The sequence below is a fragment of the Calonectris borealis genome, chromosome 4 (assembly GCF_964195595.1).
Source record: "Calonectris borealis chromosome 4, bCalBor7.hap1.2, whole genome shotgun sequence".
Classification (NCBI taxonomy): Eukaryota; Metazoa; Chordata; class Aves; order Procellariiformes; family Procellariidae; genus Calonectris; species Calonectris borealis.
Window position 1 is genome coordinate 85,059,890 of NC_134315.1, and position 26,319 is coordinate 85,086,208.

Consider the following 26,319-nt stretch of genomic DNA (forward strand, 5'->3'; position numbering starts at 1 on the left):
GTACTATCTGAGGAAGGTAGGCACCTTATGCTTCAGGGAACTCCTCGCAAAAGCCTGCCTGGAATTAACCATTTGAGAGATTTATTTGGCACTCCATGGGTTAGAGGGACTTAGTGCTCTGAAGAATGAGAGAGGCTTGAGAAATTAAGGGTCAGAGCTCCTGTAAGATCTTTGCCGATTCAATAATTACCCCGGCGTTGCAGCGCGGTGTACAGTGCTGAGGTCAGCTGTTGCGGAGGGAGGGCTTCACGAGGAGACCCAGAATGCTCGAGAGCTGAAGATCTTGTGCAGTGCGGCAGAACTCCAGGGTTTGACATGTAGCAAGGACCAAGCGCTCGCCCTTGATAAATTTGGCCATTCCTTCTCTATACAGCTGTTGATCAGGAAATCATTCCCATTTTCCCATTTTCTTTTTTTAGTGGAGTTTCCCGCTCATCAGAAAACTTGGACTTCTCACATTTTATTTTATGTCTCCCCGCTCTATTTCCGAAGCTGTGAATTGATTGTGGTTGTTTCATCCCTGGTGCGAGTAACTGTCTGATTCCGCCTGGCGGGACGCTACAGGTCTTGACCAGGAGACTACATGGGGACGGCAGGAGGAAATCTGCGTTACACTGGCGCCGCAAGAAACAGGAAATTTCTCCTTTTTAGGATGCTCTCTGAAAACGTTTCATGATAAAGTTGGAGGGAGAAGTGGAGAGCGGAGAGGAGGAGGAAAGGAAGCATATTGCTGTTTGTCTTGTACCTTTGAAGTGCATTACAGCTCCGGTTCCACGATAATGAAGTCAGCCCGTTACCTTCACCAGACTTTAGCTTGCAGTCTCCAGAGTTTTGGAAAGCACAACTCAAATTATCACACCAGATCTGACAGGAATGTGTAATAGCGACAGCAACAACGTATAACGTAGAACCCCCCCAGTTTCTTTTCATTTTCCCCACATACTGCGAAAAGCACAAAAGACGGAAGGAAGGCCTTTGGGGGAACAGACACTGGGCTGGGTGTCGGAAGATGTGAATTCGGCTCTCTCCTTTCGCAGCGGGGTGGTACAAGACCTGGGATAAGCAGCGGATTTTTTTTTCTTCTCCTTTGTTTTGCAGATCCTTTCAAGATGTTCTTTTTTCTCCCGTCTGTTTTGACTATTAGTTCTTCAAGGCTGGCGTGATTTCTTATTATGTTCCTTTTACCGAGGGGCTTTCTTCCAGCAAGAGCTTGTCCTGAAGTACAGAAAAATAATACTGAATATTTGTTAATGCCGACAAGCAGAATTATTTAATCTTCCTGCTCCCTTAACCAGTACTGCAGTCTGCTGGCTGCCTGCGATGTTAGGTAGGTGGCAACGTTTTTATAAGACAAGCTCTCTCTCCTCATCAAGCTTCTGTCTCAGAGATTCATGTGGAGCATTTCAGTTTATTCAACTTTTAATCAGATGCCTGACCTATTCTGAACAGTGCTCAGCTGATGACCTCTTCCCAATAAACAAGTTTTAAACAAGCTGCCACATCAGATTTTTTGCAGAAAATGAATGTGAGACAGCAAGGAGAGCTAATCATGCCAAATATCGCTCTTTTTGCCAGGCCACTCTCTCTTCTTCCCTGCAAGAATAATTTACGTTTTTGGAAAAGCACGACCGCCTCACTGAAAAGAAATGATACGATTTCTCTAGTGTCGAGAGATCTGCTGTTCTATGGGGAATTAAGTGTATTTAATTAGGCAAAATATTCTTAGTGAGTTGTCCTGAAATGAACGCTGTCCTTTCTTCTGCTCGAGTTACACGTGATACAAAAGGTGAAGGCAAACACCATAGTCATCTGGACCAGCGGTCCATTGGACATCTAGTACTTAAGAACTCGTCGTTTATCGTGAGAGACAAGAAGGGTGTTCAGAGAACTCCCCGACACATTGCTAGGGCTGTAGGCCCCGATTCTTAAAATTGTGTAGTGTGCGAGTTGTGTTGGGGATCTCAATAGCTTAGAGCTGGGTCTTGGATGTTGAAATTATTTTGGGTTTGGGTTTTTTTTCCTCTTCTTTCTTTTTAGATCTTAATAAGCAGTGGAACTGGAAAGGAAAAGTGAAGAAAATGGTGGGTTTTCAGTGACTGCAGTCCTCTTGACCAAAACTACTACCATCTTTGGAACACTTCCTCGCAGCTTGAACAACAGCTGATGGAGCTTAAGTGGGTAAGTGACTGGATTCCACTCACCCTGAGGGCGATTGCTGCAGCGGCAGGTAGCACAGACAGGATGCTGTGCCTAATGTTCCCTTTTCAGGCTACGGTCTCCATTTCTGACTAATAACTCCTTTTACTGCTACAAAATGCACGTTGCCTCATTTTTCCTTGTCAAACGAGGTGGAAAGCATCTTGAGGCTTTGCAGTGCCATTCTCTGCAAGCAGTGGTGTAGCAGAATAGCGCACCTGGGTGCCAGCTTGGGGCAAAGCGTTATAAATATTGGCAATTAGGACACCAGTTCACAGGCGTTTGAACGCAGGCACTTCCCTGGAACATTCTCTACTCCGTAAGTTGGCCGCCTACCTAGTACCTGCATCGCCTTGGCCTGGTAAGCACAGAAACACTGGAAATGAACGGAGGCGAATACTGCAAATTCTGTTATGGCCGGTTGTTGGCATCACTATGCAGTTGAGCACTGCGGTTACTGCACAGGAAACACAACAAATGTTGACAGGACTTTGTCTCTGTACTAAGCAGCACAAGCTCCGGGCACCGTTGTTTGCTGGTAATGTCGATTTTGCAAACGTAGTTTCATATGGCTCTGTTGCCGAATGTTCCTGTGAGAGGTGTTTAAATCAGCTTAGACCAGAGGTGCCATTGCAAATGTTGTCAAGCAAGTAACGTAATTTTTCCCATATAGCCATGTCCTCGATGACACATGGACCTTGTCGTCGGTGAGGCTTAGCACCGGTAAACGTGACTGGCAATAACAGTGCCCGTTTGCTTTCCTTTCTGGTCCCTTTGGATCGTAAAACGTTCCAAGATGATTTGGTAATAGCTGAACTTGGCCTTTTCCTCTGGCTCCTTCTGTGGTGTTGAAGAAGTCACAACAGTGGAAAATGGATTTTCGGTTAGTACATTTGGTCCTGTTTTGTAACATGGTAAGGAGGCTCTTGAGGTTGGGGTGCATGCTCTAACTTGCGATCAGTAGGCTGTAGGACAGGCTGAAACCCTGTAAAGGGACTTGCGTATTTTCGTCTCGGAAAAGGAAACCGGTGAGGGGACCAACCTTGGGCAAATGACCCCTGCTCCTACTTGCCTTCTCTATTTTGATAATTTTCTGTGGAGGAAAGAGTCTGCAATGTTCCTGTAGCGTTCAGCACACTCGAGCCTCTCCAGACGCTCCAGAGTCACAATAAAATTTTAAACACAACTTGATTTTTTTTTTTAAATAAATCATGACTCTTGTGTAGTTTCTGGTATATCTCGAACAGCTTAGACCTTGTTTGGCTGTTGGTCAGATTAGAAGAGGTTAAAACAATTTTTCAGACTTCACAGAGTTTAAGAAAATTTTGTCTGTGGTTTCCCTTAACTGGACTTCAGTCGGGAGTTTAAAAAGGGGAAAATGCCTCAGACGGTCTAGCAGTTTGCCCTCTTTCCCACTAGATGGCCGATTGTGTTACGTCCAAGGACCATTTTCTGTCTTGACATCCGGGAGGCCCTTGGTGAGAAGCATACGTCTGGATCTGCCGAAGCCCGGACGCAAAAGCTAGACACAAAACATGCTCTTTAGGCGGGACGCTTTCAGGCAATACCGTGCTGGGTCATAAATAATTCTTTCCATCGCTTGAGTTTAATAATCTCTCATGCCCGATAGAAATAATATTCAACAGTAAAAGCAAAGGACAACACATCTGTTGGGAGGTCAGGAACTAAAATGTGCAGCGTCCCTTCAAACTGTATTTGAGACAGGAGAGCAGTATGTAGCAATGTTTTCTTGTTTGCTCGGTTTCCATCTTTTTTTTTTTTCCTTAAAATGGCTTGGCACCAGTTTATGCTTCATATGAAATATTTATTATTGTCTTATTTACATTAATTTTGAACGCTTGATCAGAAATCTGATCTCTCTCGAGTTTATATGCTCACTTCCCAGTAAACCCATTAAAACCCAGCTGCTATGCAGGAGAGAGCGAGTATGAGTCAGATCCTCTTTCCAAGGATTGTTCTTTTATAGATTGCTCTTGTGTCTTACTTGCCTGGCAAGAATTTAATTACACTGAAGAAAAAGACAAACATCTACTATTTCACTTGGGGATGGAAAAATCTAAGAATCCTTATGGTTTCCCAGACACAGTTCTGGGAAATGCTTTTAGGGAAAGCAGCAGCCGTGCTTGTTATCCACCTGCTATTCTTAGTATGTACAGAAGCAGACACTCGGGTCATCTTGTATTATCTGATCCCTCTCCCGGATTTGACTTCACAACAGGTGCTGTTCGTGTTTTCGCAGAGGTTCAATTAAGTTGTCTGTCCAAGCTCATCCTGGAGCCTGTGTTTGTGCGGAGCGATTAGGTTTGAGCTGAGGAGTTCCTTTCTGCTTGTGGCCAGATGTTAACAAATTTCAGTGCCTCAAGATGCATCTCGGACACTCGTGGGATTACCAGGAGTAACGAGGCCGCTGATTCCCACAACTTGGGCTTTTTGCTCTGGAACCGCATTTTCGTAGTTTTTAGTCTGGGAAGATCGCAGTTTGGGCAAAAGCAATGATTTCTGTCGTCCTTCTCTGCAGCTTTGCAGTCTTTTGTACCCCATAGCGATCAGATCGCCTTCCTTTCAGCGTACTATCTTCTCCACAAACTCCAGCCAGCCTTGGTTGTCTCAGGGGACATACTTTGTCTACGTTCGCTCCTACTTGCCCTTACCCTGGGCAGCAAAGCCCAAACACAGTGGGAGATGCCCTTAAACGAGAGTTCCCTGTACAGTGCAAGCTGAAGAGAAAAAGGGCTTACAGCTGGGAAGAGTCCCTGAGAGGGGGCCTCTCACTTAGATAAACACCGAGCTTTTCTGGCGGCGCCCGAGCCGAGCGAGGGCGAAACTGGTGTGAGCGAGCAAGGGGCTGGGACTGCCGAATGGTGTGTTTATGACAAAATGGTACCAGGGAGCCAGCTTGCTGCTACTTACAGACTGCTGCAGAACGTAATCTGCTTTTTGTAATCGGACAGAGAACAGGACTGGGGCTCAGCGTAAATGCCCTTTGTAAATAAATAAATAAATTCAGTCAGAACAGAAAGAAAAAGCTATAATTGTCCCTGGTAGGAGGCCCCCCCGGGAAGTATTTTTTTTCCCAAGCTATCCTTTTCCTACCCCAGGGGACACTTGGGAACTGCTGCTTCGCCGTCTCGATCACCCTCGTGTCTCTGGCTGCCAACTAGGAGGACTCGGGGATCCAAGCGTCCCGTGAGGCTGGTGTATTTTTGTTACATCTCTTTCTTGGACCTGAACATTGTTTTGCTGATTCAGGCTTTCTTGGGTGTCGTTCCAGCTGCTGTACTGACGACAAAGAGCAGTCTCTCTTCTAGCAGATGTAACTGTAAACACCACCAGGAGAACAGACTCCTCAGTTCATTGTCATGTTTATTGTGGAGTAACATGTAAATAGTGTGGGTGCCTTGGTAACAGCCTTGTATTTCTGTTTCAGGGTCTGTTCATGGAAGAGGTGTTTCTGTGGAAAAACCTGTGGGGTGAACCTGTTTGGTCCCAGCTGGGTCTCATTCTCCTCGTTCAGCTTTTTGTCTTCTGAGGAAACATGCTGTCAGAGAAGCCTTAAAGACGTCCCTTATTCTAGCTGTGTGTGAACACGCAAGCTGCAAGTTATGCCTCCATACCAGGTCTCCGTTGAGCATGTGGGAGGAGGTGCTGAGGATTTCAGAAGCTCCGTTAGGAATCCTCTCAGCCGGGGCAGATCCAGTTAGCGTCGTGCCAATGAAAACACGTTTCGGGTATTTTCAGGACAAAACACTGGTCTCAGCAAAGGCAACAGCAGTTTTGCTATTTAGTTTGGTGGGACTCCCCTTCACTACAATAAAAATCGAAGTCTAGCTGTAAGCCTTATTATCAGCTAGCAAAAAGAAAGCGAACTGAGTGGTCTCCTCCGTGCCTTTTTACGTTAATGCAATTTTCTATCTTGTGACTGTTTCAGCATAGCCCTGTATTGATGTAGGGCAGAGTCAGAAGCTCTATTGAATATCTATCTATATAGATATCTATATCTATAATACCTATATAGATATTATTGAATATCTATTTAATTGTACTGTTAAAGAACAAAATTGTTATTCAAGTTAAATTTTAATCCATGTAAAATTGACATCTTGATTATTTTTTCTCATATTTGGAAAGGATGAGGCAGCGGGCATTTGAATGTCTTGACTGCCCAGATGAAACCACATCGTATGGTCTTGGTGCTCAAGTCTCGATCCTAATTCTGCTCATTTTAAGAGATGGAATTCACGATCTCGCTTCTGTCATTTCAGAGAAGTCCTGGATAATTTTAAAGGTGAGAAAACCCCCAAAATCCCCTACTGAAATTTAACTTACCTCCAAACTTCTTCCTTTACAAAATACTACGAAGAATGAAGAGCATATGGGAATTCAACAACAACAAAACAGAACTCAAAAACCTACCACAGTAGTTTGGAGTAAAAATGTTCTTTTTGTGTTTAAAGGGTACTGTTAAGTGTTTTGAGTTAAATTTCATGTGATCTGTTAAATTTTGAGCGGTATTTCCACGAGTTATTTTTTTATTTAAGTTATTACCGCGTCCTCGAACAGGCTGGAGTACTGTAATTCAGATACAAATGGTGTGTTCCCATACCCAAGGTACCAGTGTGCTTGCAGCAATGTCACGGCTGTGACAGCGTACAGCGCTCGTGTGTAAAAGCAATTGAAAGGACTCACAAGCAGGAGAAAAGGAAAAAAAACCCATATATTTGAACATCTTTTTTTTGTTTGTTTGTTTCTTCCCTGCATTTCCCACTGGACCCAAAGGAAATGTAATCTGCATTTGCTGTAGTTAAGATATGATCCGAGCTATGGAATTTGAAACTTTCCTGTCCGCCTGCGAGACAGGGGTAAGGCTAAGGAAAACCACCTTGGCTGTGGTTGTGAGCGTGCTTTTACACTGTACACAAAATTTGGCATTTCTTGTTTCAGAGGAAAGAGAAAGGTCTTCTCCCAGTACTTCTACTCGTAAAAGGCCACTTTTGTTAAGGTCTTGTCTCTGCTTCGCGTCCTCGATCGGGAGAGCATATCCTGCCTGAGCAGATTTTGGGAATGTGCTCAGATACTCAGACTCCCTCCTGCGTGGGGTTGACGCTCGCTGTGCTGCTCTTTCCTCCTGGCTAGTCTGCATTTAGTCAGCTAGGCTTTCCAGAGAGAAAGCAGTTGAAAGCACCAAAAAGCTAAGATGCTCTGACAGGAACAGGCAGCAATTAGAAAGCTGAAAAACAGAACGGCACAACTTGCACCCTTGTTGTCCATTTCGGAACAGGGGGTCAGAACGGGAAGTAACTGATGGAGCGGGTACCATTCCTCAAAAAAGCCCCTGCACCACAGCCGGTGTTCCCTTATCCTTCCCTTCCCCTTCATGCCCGCCATCAGCCCCCGCCCCCCCCGCCTCGGCACGCGCACTTGTGTCTCTGCGCTTTCCATCAGACGTGGCAATGCCTCCTGCCTGCCAGAAAGACAAGATGGCTCGGTCGCCCTGCAGTCAATCGGACAGCTTGGCTTGCACGGGAGAGCCTGGCCAGCCGGGTCGCGTTGTGACCTCCTTCATCTGCTCATCCGAAAAGTTTTGGATCCGCACTCGCTCCTGATAGCTTTCTGCCCCAGAGCCCCCGCGCAGCTCCAGGAGCTGCCGGCCAGGAAACGGCGGCGTGGCCGCCTCTTCCCCCCCGACAGCCGGCCCGGCTGCGCGAAGGGCCCGCGCGCCCCTTTGCTGCTCTGCGAACACCTCCTCGTGTGCGGAACCGCCCGCTGCTGTGGCCTCGTCCGTGCACGCCTGTTGGAGGCGACCTTTGTTTTGGAAGCCGTTAGTGCGTTTTTCTCCTGTTCAGTCCTTTTCCTCCCGCCTGAGTCGCCTTTGGCTGGCGCTCCTGGCCGAGACCGGTCCTCCGCCGCGCGCAGCTGCGGGCTCTTTCCGCGGGGACAGCCGGACGCCAAGGCCTTGCCGCGCCGGGGCAGGAGCGCGCTCCGCACAGCCTGTGGTCAGCAGGAGAAAGGGCGCTGCGCCTCGGCGGCGGCGGCCTTCTGCCAGGACCACGCGCGCCCCGGCCCTGAGGCTTCTCGCCCCTGCCGCGGGGCGCCAGGCGCGGGCGTTACCAATGGCGCCCTTCACGGGCCCCTCGGCGACCGCTAGGGGGCGCGCCTGCAGGGGGCGCGCCTCCCACGCTCGTGCCTGAGGCGGGCAGGCGGGGCGCGGAGCTCGTGGCTCCTCCCGGGCCTGCCTCGTTTGACCTGAGGCGGCCGTTGGCGCGCGGCGGGCGGTGCTGATGCCTTTCAGGTGGGCGGCGGGCGGCGCTGCCTGCGGGGGCGGCTGCGGGCGGGGCCCGGCCCGGCGGGGGGAGCCGGTGGGTAACATAAGCGGGGGGTCGTTCCGTCCCCGCGCTTTCCGCGAAGCGGGGGGATGTTAGCTTCGCCGTGGGGCGAGAGGCGGTGGCGGTGCCCCCAGCCCGGAGCGCTGGCCGCTGCTGGCAGCGAGGCGAGCGCCCGCCCGCCTGCCGCAGCGGCGCGGAACGTTCTGGAAGCGGTCTGAGGGGAGGGCAGACGGGAGCCCTGTTCGCGGGCGTCCCGAGGAGCCCGACTAGACTTCCTCGGTAAGAAAGCTGCAGCTGTTCGGGAAGTGAGCGCTTCTCGGCACGTTAGGGCGTGTGGTGGGGCCAGGTGGGGTGCCTTGCCGCAGCGGGTAGGTGTGGGCGCCCTGGGAGATTAAGTCCTGGCCTCAGCTTCTTATTCCCAAGTAAGTGTGATGGTCCTGTGTTTTTCCTCTTACTTTTGGGAGCAGAGGTTTATAGGCTGCGTTTGAGGAAAAGCGGATTTTTAGCCCTGTTGGGAAGCTGTGACCGGCTCTCTTTGGAAACAAAGGGCACTGAAAGGGGAGCAGGCTGTGTCTCACCGTAAGAGGCTGGAGGCATGTCTGTGTCTTACAGTCTGGCTAATAAAGAAAGGGTTTAGGTTGTGTGTTGTGTCTTTGCAAAACAGGTGAACTCTGCCCAATATTGTGCAGTGGCTCTGCCTATGCTCAGACACCTTAAGTCTCTTTTTCTGCAGTAGGAGCTTTTTTTTTCATTTGTACTTACCTGCTGTGCTTTTGGGTAGGTGAGGAAGGTTTGCGCTAAGGAATTTTCTCTCTAAACCTGCTCTTCAGATATTTAATTTCAATAACTGGAATTTTCTGTTATCATTTTCCAGTTTATAAATACTATCTGTAGAAGAGCACCAGGGAAGCGTTTTCAGCACTGCCCTACATGCTGTTCCAATGTCAGTTGTCTGTTATGACTCTGATGTGGCATGTAGTAATTCATAAATCCTGCATTAACTCTACCAGGTTTGTAAATCTCTACATAAAAGCTGTGTATGAAATCTGTTCTACGGTGGTTCCTTAAGAAAAGGAATTGGCACTTGTTCATGGCTTGTTACGTTGGTGGACATAAAAACTGTCGAGACTTTTTATTTTTCTACTGTGACTGTATCCTTTTCTTCTGGTTGCTCAACTGGCAGTTTAATTTATTTAATTAAATAGAGGTCAGATAGCAACGTATGTGTGTGGACTGTTGTAGCTTGCTTTCAAAGCAGTATTTTGTTTTAAATGTTACCCGCTGCTGTGCTGCAGTCGGAGATCTCTTTGGTCATCATGTTTCGTATGACCTCAGCGCTGCTCCAGTAGGTAAGGAGAGCTCATCCATGTAAAATGACTTCAATTAATAGTTAATGATACAAGGTGGTGTTTCTGTGAGAGCAAGTTTATCCCAAGTCATTTACAACTGTCCATGTCTAGTTACAGTACGTGTAATGTGATGTCTGCTACTCCAAATGCAAGGGTTAAAAATAAACTTTTAATTGATAGGGAAGTATATCTTGTCTGTGCCACAACTTGGTCTCAGGGAGGACGAATAGCTTCAAAAATGTAGGGGGTTTATTTAAAAAAACACACACAAAAAAAAACCCCAAACCAACAAAAAACCCCAACAAACGACAAAACTTTACAGTGAAAATAGAGCAGCACTGGTTCAAGGTGTTTATTTTATCTGGCAGTGTTTCTTTCTGAGAGAGCAAGCTTTGCATACTTACAGGTGTTTAAAAAGTAGTGGTTTCCGGCTAACGCTGAAAGGAGCAAATATTTGTTTGTTTTGGTTTTGGTGGGGGTTTTTGTTGTTTTTGTTGTGTTTCCTCTTTGGGTTGTGTAGTGCAACAGAAAAAAGAAATTAAAGCACTGGGTGTTTGGGTGTTTGTGAGATAGAGCTTTCCTGGGGGTTCTGCTGCCCAGAGTAAAGGAAACAGGTGGATATCGTAGGGAGCGTAACAAGTTCTTGAGCTAAACAATGGGGAACAGTTGCACGTGCTCATCAAAGAGTGGGCCTTCAGGAATGTTTCTTTTAGTTTCTTAGTATCTCCTTGTGAGAAATGTTTAGGGTTAGGTAAAGGTCAAATTTTGTGAAGCAGCTGCAGTATTGTTCCTGTACTGACAGGGAAGCAGAGTCATGGGGAAAGAGGCAGCAGCACATTTCTGTACTGAGATTTGAAGAGAGGAAATAATTATGACTCTATCAGTTAAGTGTCAGTCATTCTGTCTCCCTCTGTTTTGACACATTCAATTCTAGTGACTGGTGGTAAAGAAGATGAGAGTGTTAGGGAGTCTGAAGGAAAAATTTTAATGGGGGGAAGCAAGGGGAGAAAAAAAAACCTGTCGAAGACAATTTCTGGCAGGCAGTCGGGTTCCTGGTGCAGACAGATTGGCTGATGTTGATTGTTGACAGCTTCTGCAGCTTGCTAATTACAACTGTAAAAAATTCAGGTGAATGACAGTAACTTGAAATGTTAATTCTGCTTTTTTTTATTTTGCAGCTGCAACTGTTAGTTGGCTATCGCCTTAATTGATGGACACTGCCAGTTGCTGAGACAGATGGAAATTAATACTTGTGTTGCCGTTAGAACTCACTATCACAGTCACGTTTTCATTAGTCTCCTGCACTGAATTAATGTGTACAAGGTAGCGTGTATAGAAGGAGCAAACGCCACCTCTACCTGCAGACCAGCCAGCGGCGCTGCGCTCGTTGCATACCTGTGCAGGGTCGTGCATCTCTAGGCCGTGGTAAAAGATGGTGAGACTGGGTTAAGAAAGAGTCGTTAGCTCTGCGTTCCTGGGGACGCAATGGGTTGAGCCGCCCGAAAGCTGTGCAAGTGCTTTCTAAGGTGTTTGATTTATTCCAGTCACTAGGCTGGCTTTGGGAGGGGCGGTGTGGATGTGGGGAGGAGATAACTCTGCTCAATGGTCCCCCACACGAATTGGGTTCAGACCGGAGTAGTTTTCTAGTAGTTTTGTCTTAAATCTGATGGATGTGGGAAGTCTTAAAATGTGTAGCAGTAGCATGCGTTTTCCCGCTGATGCCAAAACTTCACTCTGCCTTGCATGAAAGGGGAAAGACTGGAACAAGACGGAATTGTCGTGCCTGTTGGCATTGAAGGCATGTGTGCTGGGGAAAAAAAAAATAAACGCTTTCTGACACCAAATAAACAAAGTATGGTCCCGTATGTCTTAAGGCTGGGAGGTATGAACTCTGAATAAAGGAAGCTTCCCTGCAGTGGCAGTACTTGAGGTGGCTTTCATGTACAGGCTGTTTCTGAACAGTATTCTTCAATAAGGGTAGCGATTTCTCTGTTTTTCACCTGGCCTTCTATTTCCACAAAATTTCAAGGCGCTCTAATTTTTTGACCTTGTAAGCAGAGATTCCTTGAGTCCTGAAGCCTGTGTCAGGAAGCAGCAATGGAGTTTTTGGTTCTTTTTTTTTTTTTTTTTTTTTGTATGTCCATTAAATAGTAGAAATGAGAAAGTATTTCTTTTTCTATTCTTCGATGAACTGAGACTAGACCTGTCAATTTTTGCCCAGGTTACAAGCAAATAAGAAAAAAAGTTACTTGGCTTTTGAATTGTTTCAGTGGTACCATACAGAAAACTGAAAGTACGCCAGGCTCTTTGAGCTGGGATTGCGACCTCAGTTTTTTTGTATCGAGCATGATAGCTGTTGCAATACAGCTGCTGTTTGTGTTAGGCCTGTGCACCCCTTGAGTTCCATGGCATTTTATTCAGGAGACCATCTGATTTTACTTCCTGCTTTCATGTCCTGACTTAACAATGTCTCTGCTGAGTTATCTGAAGAAGCACGCTGTTTAACTTTCAAGCCCCAGAACTTCAGTGTTTTCAAATGCTCCATTTTTCCTATTCCAGTTAAGAAGGCTTATTGACCTTAAGACCCTGAGAAATGTTATCTGGATGTGAATGTGCAGCTGCAGATGTTACCAGAGCTTAGAAGAGAGAAATACTTGCATTCCAAGATACCGGAGCCGTCCGTCCAACGTAGAGCAGATGACCTGCTTGCTAGGCTAGCGCAAGCGAGAACAGGCCCTCCGTTTTTCCTGACCTTCTGTAAAAGGTTAGATGTTGTTAAAAATTACCGTAATAACGTGGGAGTCTTAACACTTGTGCCAGAGTTGATGGAAGCTTGTGGCTTAACTTGTGTGTCGTTAGAAATGCAGCTGGGATCTTAGCTGGTGTCTCCGAGTTGTCGTTACCTGCACATGATGTGAATTGGAAACTGTAATGCTGATTGAAAGGAAAATGCGTAGAGGTAGGCTAAGTAAAAGCAATTAATGATGTCAAGTAATACACAGAGGAAAGTAGCAGAGGGGTGAGCTTTTCCTAAATGGAGGTGTCACGTTCCAGGTGGAAGAAACGTATTGAGAGAGTTTTTTGACTTGCTTGCAAGCGGGCCTGCTTTCTCTGTGTGGTTGTGGGGCAGGGGGGCTGGTTCAGGTGTACTCCTGATCTCTCTGAATATGGCCTTGCTGCAGCCTCACAGGGCTTGACTGCTGAGGAGAGAGGTGGCGGCTCAGTTTATCTCTCTGGTGACTTAGTCCTTTCTGAGAGGTTTGGTCTTGTGGGGGTAAAGCAAGTCAGTGCGTGCAAAGAGCTCCTAATGTGCTGTGAGGGAGCACCGCAGGGGTGTTAATCAAAGAAGTTGCTGATATGTTGGCTACTTCTTGACTAGGAAAGTAAGTTTGTAAACTCTGAGCCCTCGGAAGCTTGCCTTTTTTTTTTTTTTTTTTTAAACAGTTTGCAGAACAGTTGGTTTCAAGCTGGTGAGGAAAATCCTTCTTTCCTCGGTGTTCAGAGATGGCAGTGAAGTGGAACTCTCTTCCCTGGAGGTGTTTGTGAGCTATATTTAGAGGTAGGCTGACAGAGCCCACAGCAGCTCAGCTCGAGGTGCAAATGTATCTAGTTGCAGTTTTGTTGCTTCTGTGGAGGGGAGGTCATGCACACAATGTCCTCTCTCCCCATCTCCTTCTCCTAAGCCTCCTGTGACCAAATTGGTGCGTCATCTTAAGACCCGCCAGGTCTGATGGGTAATTCTGACCTCAGAGCTCAAGTGTAAGCAATTGCACGGGAGCTCTTCACTGGCCTGCTTAGCAGAGCTTTGATGTAAGTGCACTTGTGCACTTGCGTGCAGCACGGGAGATGTTTGTATGCTAGAGGTAGGATTGTGTTGCCCACTGCTATGCCAATTACTGGATATTAATGGCAGGATAGCGTGCATATGCCTAAACTGGGAAGCAGAAGGTTAATAGACGAATAGCACCAGAAGATCCCATTTATCAGTTTCTATTTATCTCTCCTTGGGAGGTGGCAGGTTTACAGTAAATACCTTCTGTCCTCCTAATTTCCTAATGATGGGGATAATGATGGAGAATGGTGAAGTCATTAACTGGGACAGCCTCTGTGCATCACTCTGTCAACCACATCTCTCCAAGACCTGCAATGAAAAGTGATGGGCCCCAGCTGTTCACCAGATTCTCTTCCCTTCCCCCTCCCCATTCTCAACCCCAATTGCAGGCTTAGGAATTAAAAAGAGGGGAAAAAAGATAACTCTCAAACCAAAAGACAAAAGCCAGTCCCTTCCTCTTCCACTGCAATGATAGCCCAGTCTGCCCTGCGCTTGGTGTGCGTGGGGATGTACCAATGCGATCCCGTTTCAGTGCTCTCGGTTAAGTGCAGTGGTATCCCTGGGCCTAGCAGTGTCACGCGGGCAAGGTGTGCGGTACTGGAGAGGGGAGGGGTTAACCGAAATGAGCAGAACGTGCAAGAAGGTTGCGCTTCTGGGACGGAGGCATTGGGTTTCCTTTGTGCTGTCTTCTGCTCTTGCCTTCTGCTGAAGAACTTGTTAAATGTCTGTAAAAATGTCTAGAAACAGGCAAACAGTTCGCAGTCGTGTGGCACGTCGGGGTAGAACTGCGGAGAGAGTACAGTAGCCAGGCTCCATTTCTAGATCCCACTATTGAAGGTGCCACTTCTGCAAGACAAAGACATCCCTGAAACGTGAACCAAAGTTCAAATGAAAATCTACCGAAGTAAATTGTTGCTTTGAAAAGCTTTTTTCCCCACGGCATTACTTTGTAGCTGACTCCAGAGGTTGTTTTTGTTATATTTGTTTTGCGTTTGGACAATGGCTGTGACTTGATGGCTGTTTTCAGAGAGTTATGAGTGATTTACCATTTGTAATAGCCGTGTATTCATCCAGTGACTGCCTGTGTTTTAATGCCAGCGCTATTTAAAATACTGCATTTCTCTCCGTGAGAAGCGGGGGAAAAAAACACCCCACCGCAGGGGCCGTTGGGGGTTTTCATTACAATGAAAGGGCGAAATCTTAGGCGTGCTTTCTCGTATGCTTACAGTTTTCTCGTAAATCTGAGCCTGTGTACAAGTCCCTTCAAAGGTGCTTAGCTTGGCCTGTTTTCTAGTAACGTACTTGTTCTTCAATGAGATTTTTTTTTTTCTTGATTGTTATAATTCACGCGTTAAAGCAATAGCTTTACCTGTAGCAAAGCTACAAGCACTTGCTGTGGCCTTGAGTATAGTGTAATACGGCGGAGCTGTCCGGGCCTTCTGCGGGTCACGCCTTTTGCTCTTGACCGTCAGCCGTTTGCGGTGTCTGAGAGTGCGGCCTTCTGCCTTAGCATATTTTGAAGAGAGGCCTGCCTGAAGTGAGGTTTTCCTATGCATCCGCCATGTGTCGGGCTCATAAAAGAACTCTTGAGCTGTGGGAGCTTTGTATTAGAAGGGTTCATTAACTTTCAAATGTTTCAATTGAGAAATTGGAGAGCTCTCAGCAGCAGACCAAGGTGGCCGGCTCAGCTAAGGGTGTCCCCTGGCAGGCAGGTGCAGATGTGATTGCTAGTCAGAGTGCTGTAAGAAACCTAATAGTGTCCCAGCAAGTGTCATACTTGAGCTGCAGAGGCTTAAACCAGATAGCCCAGAGAGGCTGTAAATAATTTTTATTAGGCTTTAAGAGATAGGAATACAGAGGAGCCTTGAACTTGCAGCGTGCCAGGAATTCAGCCTGCGAGGTTGTAGAGCGTGTGGATCCCGTCTTTCTGTGACTCATCGCGTTCATTGAGCTGCTCTGGAAAATGTGACGGGAGGAAGGAAAACACAGTTGTGGTGAGAGGAGGGACGCTGGCAGGGGCCTAATTCTGAGCAGGTGATTAACTGCGTTCTTAAGTGCTTCAGGCCAGGATAGATCATGATGGTACAGAGGGGCATTTTTCTGACTGATGTCTGTGTAAATGTGGTACTTGAGCAGAGAGGTAGATTGAAAATGAAAGGCGATGGAACAGCACTCTTGTTTGGGAGATATGGTGTTAGACAGTTACCGCATTAGACAACGTGGAGAATCGATGTTCCCGAAAGGTATCCTTCTCCTTTATTTTCCAATCCTAGATGCTGCTCTTAGCCTTACGGACCCACCAAGATTTCGGGATTGCTCCAAACTGGTCTGGTAGCTGCATGTCAGGGAGTCTTCTCCCTAGGGCTTTGACTTGGGTTAAACGTCTCTGATAACTCTTGGCTAATAACTTTACTTTGTATCTTCAGTCATAAATGTTTACGCCGGGGAAAGCGGAGTTTGATTTCATGTGTAATAATGCAGGTCACTCAGCTCATCTCCTTAGCCTTGCGCTGCGCTCAAGGACTGATGTTTGACTGAAGCCCGTTCTCCAGCCTTGGTTTAGACACGTGGGAAGGTGCCAGTTTACCGGGATTCCAGCCAGCCCTGGAACAAACTGCAGGGGCTCCTTGATGTTTTTGCAACGTTGTTCTTCTTGTTGGGTTGCTTTTCAGTTTGCTGGCCTTGCCTAGGTTCTCCTGAAGACAAGCTAGCTAGCGCTTACAAGTGAAGCGAAGCTTTGGATTTCCGTCCTGCTAGGTTGCCTCGGTTCCCACAAGAGCTCCTAGCTGAAAATGAGTATATGCCTAGTTGTTAATGTCTTAACTACTTTCTGGTCTGGCTATCCGGTGTCCTGCAGTACAAATACAGCAGTCCTGGGCCAGGCTCAACAGCATCAGCTGTTTCTGTGGCTAGCCTCTCAGCTTTGACACCTCAAGCATGACACAAATCAGGCTAAACAGAACATGCAATATTAAACATCTGTTGACTTCTAAATAAGGAAAATCATATTAGTCACTCTGTAAGCAATCTGTATGATAATTTCAGGAAAACACGAGGTGGCTGTTCTCTCAGTGGAAGAAATAGCTGATACATCTTTTCACATACATAAACTAACTGTAGGAAAGACTGAAGAGCGTCGCGTGGAGGGGAGATATACTTCCCTGAGGTATGTTTGATGGAGAAGATAATGGCAAAACAAATTGTCTACCACTGTGGAACCTTGTTTGGGTACGGGAAACTTGTTTGGGTAGCGCCAAGTCTTGAGGAAGATGGATGCTGTTACAGATAATGCTGGTCAAGTGAAAGAAATGTCACTGGAGCATAGTAATGTCTATCCGAAATAATTTTTTCAATTATCTGTAACATACAGCAGTGGATGACTTAAAAAATTATCCTAGCTGACAGCACAAAGGCAGCAAAATCTTATTTTCAAGTCCATTTTTAAAGGTGCAGAGTGTACATAGTTTCAGCGTGGCGGTTGGCATACAGTAGTGTGCATTGTTCCGCAGTGCAGTCCAGGAGAAGAACTGCTTCCACGGGAGCACGGACACAGACTGAGCTCTGAGCTGTGCTAAATGCGAAAAACTGAATGTGACTGGGCTATGTTTCAGCAGGGACACACAAGTCAGTGACAGACTTGAGAGCTGAGTCTTCCCACATCCAAAGGTACCATTTTGTTTGAACAATGCTGCTGTTACTTGGCAAAGTTCTTAGTGAACTACAGAATCCGTCGAAATTCTGTAGAAGGCTCAAACCCATGGCCTGCTACAAAGGATACAACTCCTTTAGGGAAAGCTAACACTACTGAAAAGCCTTCTATGCTTGGGGTCAATAAAGGAAACGGCGAGCTTGCTTCTAAATGATTTTGTGTGCGTGTGCAGGAGTGGGGAGGAGTCCCCACTGTCCATCGTGCATTCATTTCCAGGTGTGCTAGTTGGAGGGAATATTCTCCTGGCACGTGCAAAATACTGCTATTGCGAATGTAAGATCATGGCTGTTTTAAGAAGAGGCAACTAGGTATCAGGTATATACCGCTGACTGTCTTGGCTCAAAAGGAGTGCCATGGCACTAGGATGTAGAAGGGGAATTCCAAGAGTTACAGAGAATCCCAGGCATCTACTACTGCTCTCTTCCAGAAGAGCACTGCTGTGATTTGTCTTCGTATAAAGGAATGTCCCACTTGCTGATCTCGGAAACCACACAGTATGAACCCTTCCCCTGCTGCCCTTTATATTGACTCCTGAAAACCCTTGAAGTAAATTACACGGTCACGATCTCAGCTTTCACCGAGAGTTGTATTTTATTTGGAATTTTTACCATTGCCGTGACACTTTCGTTCCTCTGTGTACGTCTTTTCCCTTCCTTTGCTCCTGTTAACAAAGGAAATCTATGCAGTTCTATCCTGCTACCGTTTTTCTTCAGATAAACCATCTGTGACATAGAGACCTGGAAGCCAGAAGCTCTGGCCACAGTGCTCAGTAGATTGTACGTACGTGTAGCTTTTTCAGGGGTGACCGCTGTAAAAAATCGGCAGCACCATGGTGCAGAGCTATGCCTGCCTATTCTGAGTTTTCTCTCTGATTCACATCATGTAGTGCGTGTTCACATATTTGATCAGCTGCAGTTGTTTTGGCTGGCTACACAGGCTAAATTGAAGACCCACGGTGAACATTTCTGTCACTTTTGCTGTTCTGGCCACTGTGCTTAATCAAAGAGCTGGAAGGAAAGCTCTCATTAGAGAGACTTCCTTGCAGTCGTACAAAAGCCCGAACGTGGCTAATAGAGGCTTTAGAGAGCTCTTGCTTCTGCTTAGGGTTGGTCTGCTTGACCTGATCTAGGCCTGAGGCAGAATGAAGAGAGAGCAGAGCAGACTTGAAATAAATGATGTCCGAGTAAATGCGATGGCTAGAGATGAACAGGGTTTTGTTCTGTAAGGCTGCTGCTCTGAGACTAAAGAGTTCCCTTGTTACAGCAGCAAACTGCTGGTATATACAGTGACTGAAGAGGTTGTTGCAAACTTCTAGGTGAAAGTGGGAGTCTGTACGGAATGAATTGATATTTTTCTGTCTGTTGTTGTTACTGCTTGCATGTATAGCAGTCAGAGTCCAGGCCCTGTGGTAGCAGGTGTTGGAGGAAATGAGAGTGCAAGGCAAGCTGTGTTGCAGAGCCTGCAGTCTGAATGGAGGAAGCAGGTAAATGCTGGGGAAAAAGATGTAAGGGGAGGCAGAGGGGCATCACTGGCAGAGCTAAGAACAGCTATCCTGTTCAGCTATTACATAGGCCTCAGTTGAAGAGCGGTGTGGAAAAGCTAGTGTTTACCTGAAAAGGGAGCATGGAAAAAAAATTCTTCTTTAGGAGATAGCTAATTCATCTGTAGTATTTGAGGCCCTTGAACCTCTGGAGCAATGTAACCTAGTCAGTTTGTTTGGTAGACTCTGAATTTCAATATCATTTTTTGCGTAATGGACAGTCTGTGGGCCTAGAAGTTGGAATGTGTACGCAAGTGAAATGATTCCAAGTGATAAGTTCTGAGTAACATCACTACAGCTGACAATATTAATTGTCGGTGTCTTGGGGAAGAAGTTGTGTGAGGATAAAATGGAGCACTTGCTCTTTCAAGATATAGGAACGGTTTCTTCCTCTTGTGATGAGTTGCTTGAGTAAATCACATGGGAACAGGGTGGCTTCTGTTTTGGGGGAGAGGCAGTAGTCTTAATGACAAGTCAAAGGTGGAAACCTTCAAGAGTAACCTTCATAACTTCTTCTCAGGCTGCTCCCCATATAAGATGGTTTGTCATGGGTAAGGTGGGTACTTATTCTCACTGAAGCCTTTCAAATGTTGTTTGTTTGGTGGCATTAAATAGCTAGCTGTGCAGGAGGCAATTTCAATTGCTCAGTAAAAACAGACATGTTAAGAATCCAGGTGCTGTAATGTTGTATTACGTGCGCTAGGAAAAAGAGCAATGCCAAAGGTGGCGCTGACGAGCTTGCTTTGGGGGATGGTGGCTTGTAGGTGGGTGTGAATGGTGTGTGCTTATGGGGTGAAGGTGTGGAAGGACCAGAACTGCAAGGTAACGTGTTCACCTGATGTTTCTGAAAGCCAGTCTCCATCCCAAGTGAAGTGTAAGAGCAGAGGTTTCAAGCTCTGTGGTTGCCTCCTGCAGCTTTTGGATAATTTGGTTGCGGAGGGCTAACCTGTGCTGAAAGAGAATTGGAGTTAGCAGCTGCTGGTAGTGGAAATGCGTTGATCCTGGTGCTGGGGTGCCAAGGCTTGCTGCAAGCTGAGCAGTCTCTAGAACTGGAGGCAGGGTCATAGTGCTCACGTGGCGGGGTCCTCATTTTCTGTGGGAGAGGAAACGTACCAGCTACCAGGCGCCTAGAATTATTTAAGAAGCTGCCCGGAGGAGGGATCCAATGAACGCAGGTCACTTACAGTAGGGTGGAGATGGAATGCAAATCAAATGGAGATGGAGCAAAGGAGAAAGGGGGAGGGTCTATTGGGTGTTTAGTCGGATGTTGGCCAAATTCCCGTATGGCATTCCTAGCTCGTCAGGCTTTGTCAGACACGTCTCAGTAGGTCTGTCCTGTGCAGAGGCAAAGGGACAGATGGGGAAAGGAGGCGAACTGTAAGGGTATGTACCTGATCTCACCCAAGGGACGTGTTAAATTTAAGTTTCTTTGTTAACAGTTTCATAGTGTATTAGCGGCTGACCTTGCAGCGAGGATTTTTAAGTACCTTCTCTCTCTCCTTTTTCTTTGCTTTTTGCTTTTTATCTTCTCGCAGAGCGATCAAAGTGCTCGACTCCAGAGAGCTCCTATAGGAATTGAATTCTTAAAAGACACAGCATTGCTCTATCAAGAGACATGGAGGGAGTTACGAGGACAGGAATGGGAAGGAGGTTTGTCGGGAGTAGTTTTAGGACTGATCCAAGCCGGATAGGAGGAAGGGATAGTCTCCTGAATAAGGAGAAGCTTGTCGTTTCGGTAAACGGCGTACAGCATCAGAGCGATGTGTCAGAATGCTTGAACCCATTGTGCTGGGAGCTGTATGCATTAAGAATTGGCCTCAGCTTAGAGATGCCCACGTTGCACGGAAAAAAAATGAAGAACTAAACACTATACCTGTTACACCGTCAAGGAGGGCTGCAGGTTCCCTCGGATTGGGGAGGGGCTTTCCCCACTTCACAGCAGGTAGCAGGAATGGGACTGGAACTGGGGTTTCTCTGTGTTCTATGTGGAGCTATGAATGCAGCAACGAAAGGGCTAGCGCTCTTCTGTTACTCTTGATCATGTTGTGTCTACTTTGGCCTAGACTCAGGTCTACTACCGTGGTTCCATGTGGGATGCTGCCAGTTGAGGGACCTGAGGCTCTGCAGAAGAGGTTAACAGAAGAGTTATAGAAAACGAATTAAATAATTCGTGACCTGTAGGCCATCAGCAAACGGGGAGACTTATTTCTAGCTTTTTCGAGGCACAAGCTGAATCCTTGCCAGACTAAGTGCGATTTGGTGTCCTTTGTGAGCACAGGACTGGAGGCCTTATCAGAAAGAATCTCAGCGATGCCTTTGATCACACCATGTAACTTAAACACTGTGAGGATGGCAGAAGCCTAGGTGAGGAGCTCAGGATTACTGTGAGAAAGTGCAGCTGGGAACGGCGCGGGGTAGTTGTCTTACTAATGTTTTGTCAGAATCTTCCCACGCCACGGGGGATTCCAAATGTACGACAGAACTGTGCCTGAGAATGAGGGTTTCTCTGTCACATGTCTGCTGTCTGTCTTCAGTGTATTGAGGGGACAGGGACCTTTGTTTTGGTGGCAGAGGATTCTTAGGCAAGCTGTCTGCGTCGATATATCCAGATGACTTTATGTGCTAGAGATGGAAGGTGTGGCTGAGCGGCGAGAGGTAGCTGTTGAGGTCTCCGGGGAGCAAAGCGCAGGCTTGCAGACAGGTTTGACTGAGTGAGTGATGGCTTGTCAGACACGAGGGGAGTCTGGACAAGTGCCTGGAATGGGAACCCATTGGGAGTTGTTAAACACGGAAAAGCCATCCTGAGCTCAAGAAGTCCCAGAGCTGCAAGTTGTTAGGGACCGCGAGCGTGTTCTGAATGAGCGTCCCGGTGTGCCTGCTTTGTTCTTGTACCCTTCGCAAGGTGTCCGCTTCTGGCCTCTGTCACAGCATGCTGGGCTAGATGGTTCTTTGGTGTGAGCCACAGCAGATGTTCTTCTGAATAAAAAAATACTGCAGAACCGATGTAAGACAAAGAGAGCTCTGAATGCTTACGGAATACATCCGTGGCTTCTTACTGACGTAGCTCAATTTTACTGACTTACTGGTTGTTGAAAGAAAGCAGAGAAAGCTATGGTCTGTGGGGGTTGTGGAGAAGGGGGGCAGATGAGTTTATTGCCCTGACCCTTAAGGGTCCTGGGCCAGTGGCAGTGGTAAATCGGGGTAGCCTCTGCAAGACAGAGTGGGATATTTGAGTTAGTGGATGACGCCTTGAGTATGCAAAAGTTAATAAAGATATCGGAGGTAATGGTGAATGAAATGTCATGTTCCGATTACCTAAATGACTCGGGCAGGCTTGATTCAAGACTTCGTTCTTACGTTCTGGTTATGGTTTTGTCCCCAGCTTTGCAGTGATCTGACATGGCTCACCTTCCTGCTGGAAGAGTTACGACAATGGTACTGTGGCTTGTTCCCTGAGATCTGTAACTGTTGGTTCATAATGGCTGTTTTGTGACTCTCGTGTGTGGGTCTGCAAAGTCTTTCTTAAACTGTCTCTAGCCTTCTTAAACTGTCTCTCCTCCTTGCTGAGGATTGGGTCCTGCTATACTTGGCTTGACAGTGGTGGTTTTTTGCAAAAGAGGCAAAGGTGTGGGTGACCTTCAAGTCAGTAGAACGCTGCCGTTGCTCAGCATCTAGTACTTGCTGAAGCAACAGTTGTGGTGTAGATTATCACATTGTATGTAGATTATCACATTAATTATATGCAATCTTGAATCGAAATAAGCCTGAGTATACAGCAAGGGATATAGCTTCAAAAGCGATGTACAGCATGAGCGCGCTGTTCAGGCCTCGTGTGGCAGGGAAAAAGGCAGTAGAGGGTGTTGTGGTCATACGGGGGAGGAAAAATGAAAGGGGGCTTTTCATCACATAATCGGTCTATCATAAGGCTTCTTCTGAAGTCGTGAAATTCTAATGCATTGTTAATGACAGCCTGCGGCTTCATAGCACGGACTGCAAAGTGCTCAGATCAGGAATATAGGTGGCAAAATGAGCTCTGTGATCAGTAGAGAAAGGAGAGTTGACTCAGGTGTAAGAAAAGAATGTTGCTGCTTCACTGTCAATCTCTATTTTTATTTTTTATTGTGGAAATGATAAAGCAAAACTAGAAGCCCGTTTTTACTCTCATATGAGGTGCCTTTTCGTTTTTCCTAGAGTAGAGTACCTGTAGCCCTGCTGACTGCAGAGGGGTAGGTGTGGACAGGTATGTCCACAGAGTCCTGCTCTGTAACATACATAATGGAGTTCTTGCGTGGATTATATGGGTGTAATGGCTGTGGCTTTGCCTTTACCTTTTTGCCTGAATGCTTATTTGTCCAGTCTGATGGACCCTTGAAATCTCTGAGGAGAAGGCTGCTTTAATCACTGGCTGTGGGGAAAGATGAAAAGGCAATGGGTAGTCCTGGGTGGATCTAGATACAGCTGCCATAGTTAGTTTTCATCGTTTTACTTAACGTCTGTGTGAGACTGTTTTATACCTGGGTTAGGACTTGATCTCTCTCTTGTCTGTGAAACGTTGTGTGCACCCCACCGTGTCAAAACAGCAAAACAGCGTGTGATGATTTTGTATCGTGCAGCCAACAGAACGGAAGATAGTATCTTAAATGACAGGCATTAAATCCAATAAGAAGGTGACATTCATCATGGATGTGGAGTCACATTTTCTGTCATCTGAGACTGTGAAAAGGTGCTCGTGATGAAGCTTTCTTACAATACGTTTAGTCTTCCGAAGGACATTTGGATTTTTTTTTCAGCTGAAGATCTCTATGTTAGAAAGGTACACTGGGGTTGAGGACATGAAGAGCAATCAGCTAATGCTAAAACTTAATTTTTGGCATTTAAGTGAGTGTATGCTTATGTAAATAACTATATACGTTAAAAGTGAGGATGTGTATTAAATTGTGGAAAGCTTAAAGAGGAAACTGACCAAAATTGTACGGAAGTAACAGTGTGAAAAATAACTGATGAAGAAGCGAAAAATTGGTTACTTAAATATCATCATCTGTGTTGAGATGGATTTTCCTTTGGATATTTTTTAATTACTATTTCAGTTTACTGGACTGTGGAAAGTATAGTGTGTATGGAAGGAGATGAACTCTTAGTCCAAGATAGAAAAGAGAATTTTTAGTACAAGAGGTTTTTAATATGGAAAAATATTTCAGAAGCTCTAGTATTTTGTAGAGGCCCAAAATGTGAGATTCAGCGTAGGAATTAAGATGCTGATCCATGTCAAGATCTGAAGTTATTTTTCTGTAGGAGGGTATTCAACCCTTCTATATCTGAAAGTTACTTAGATTGGGAAGAAAAGGTGAGGGTCAAAACTATGAGCTGTACCCGAATATGCCCAAGCCTGCGTACCCGTGCGTTTCCGTACATCTCACAGGGAGATGCAAATTGACATTGGCCTGAAGGTTTTGACCTGGCCCGTCCTGAGATTTCACGTGGGCTCATTGGTGAGGGAAAGCAGCCAGATTGGAGCAGAGTCTGCTGTTGGTCATGAGTTTCCAACACTGCGTTTGTCTTTATACTCTATGCAGCTAACTTTGCGATCACCCCATTATGCATCATGATAAATTAAACTACCGCCGAGGTCAAAGGACAGGAGGTCCATGTGTAAATGAACATTTCTCAAATTCTTGTTATGTCTTGGACCTTTGAGATCAGCTCTAACAAGCGTAGTGCAAACAGCGGTTTAGTTTGTTGCATGCCACTGGGAAATTAAATGTGTCTTCCAAGTTCTTGTCACTTAAAATTTGCAGTGACATTTACTGGATTTGACGAAATGTAGGAAAAAGAGGTTCCAATTAACCAGAACATCAAACACTGTAGATGGTGCAGTTTATTTTGGAGGCATGATATTCAGAAAGGTCAGTCTTTCAGTCGGCTAACTTGGGCCATTTGTAGTGTTCACTGTGGCTAATGAGCACTTAGCTGGTTTACATAATGGGTTCTTTATGCAGAGAAAATCCGGATGCGGTTGTGTAGTTAATGTGCGTATGTGGTGAAGTTAGCTTTGCCCTATACATGTGCACTAGGGAGGTGGGGTATGAAAACTCTCTGTAACATACCAGAAAAACAGAACTGCTGTTCTGCCCTAGGAAGTGAATAATCGGAAGATTTGTATATTCTAATGGGGAAAAAAAACCGGAGGAGAGACTTGATCATTTGAGTCCTTTGAGAGGAATGGCGATCTTGCTTTTTGAACTAGTGGTCTGAGGTTGAAGAAATCTAGGCATCTGGGTTCAGTTTTTCTAGGTGTCACGGAGTAGTAGCGCTATTTCTTGACAGTTCCATTTCACGTCAGGTAAAATCAGTGTATCAGGACTTAGAGTCTGCAAGTTGTGTGCTTCAGTTGTAGTTTTGCAAGGGTTTACTCCTGCTTATTTCGCTCTTCCATGTGGTGGCTTTCAGAGAGACTGCAGAAGAGAGGGGTCTGTAGACCACTGTAAAAACCTGTGTAAGTTAAATTGGGAATACTGCTTTTTAAATAAGAAGTCCAAAGAATTATATAGACCCTAATACTCATGGGAACATGAGTGCTTGTCCTCCGTAGTGTACTAATGTAAGATGTAGTGATGTAAAACACAGTTTATTTCATCATTTTAGGAATATCTAGCCAGTAGGTGATGCTCAAAATAGCTTGCTACTTTTCACATATGTTTAAAAAAGTAAAAATAAACTGTTTATTGCAATAGCGTAATACTGTTTAAGGCTCGATTAGCAACTGTATGCAGGAAAGATGTGTGATTTAAAAAATAAAAAAAAAAATTGCAGGTTTGGATATGCTAGTTGGAATTCTGCTTCTGAAAAGAAGATGAACAAAAGAAGGGCGTGAATCCAATGTTAAGAGTCAGGAGGATCTTGATAAAGAAATTTCCTGCCTTCCCCAAGGCAAAAATTCTTGCTTAGTGCTTCTGCTTAGGCTTGTTAAACACACAGAGCCTTGTGTAACAGGATGGTTGATTTAAATTGTAGCATGGCGGCAGTTCCTTATAAAAGGCAGGTAGAAATCTTTCGCTGCATCCCATACTACATACTTGATGTTGACAAAAGGCTGGAGGGAAGGTGGCGAAGTCTCCTGTTAGACTGGTATTCTTGAGTTGCCTTAAATGTTGCTATTAATCAGTTACAAATACCTTATTACTTGTGCCAAAGTTAATGGCAGTTGCTGGTCCTGTAAGCGGGTTTATTTCAGTGTTAGTACTGGACTGTAGTATTACTACGCTATCTGAAAACAGACTTTTAGGCAGAGCTTCCATAAACGATGGTGGATTTATACCAAATTCACCTTTAGGAAACTGATAATATTAAAC

At 45.8% G+C, this 26,319-nt stretch overlaps 1 long non-coding RNA gene across 2 annotated transcripts in view; it reads left to right on the forward strand.

The window, feature by feature from the left end:
- Positions 1–499: 499 nt before the first annotated feature.
- Positions 500–26,319, forward strand: part of LOC142082334 (uncharacterized) — a 221,068-nt gene continuing 195,248 nt past the window's right edge. For both annotated transcript variants that reach the window (XR_012673672.1, XR_012673673.1), the window contains exons 1-2: positions 500–1,327; positions 2,038–2,178. This is a non-coding gene — a long non-coding RNA (uncharacterized LOC142082334). The remainder of the gene's footprint in view (positions 1,328–2,037; positions 2,179–26,319) is intronic.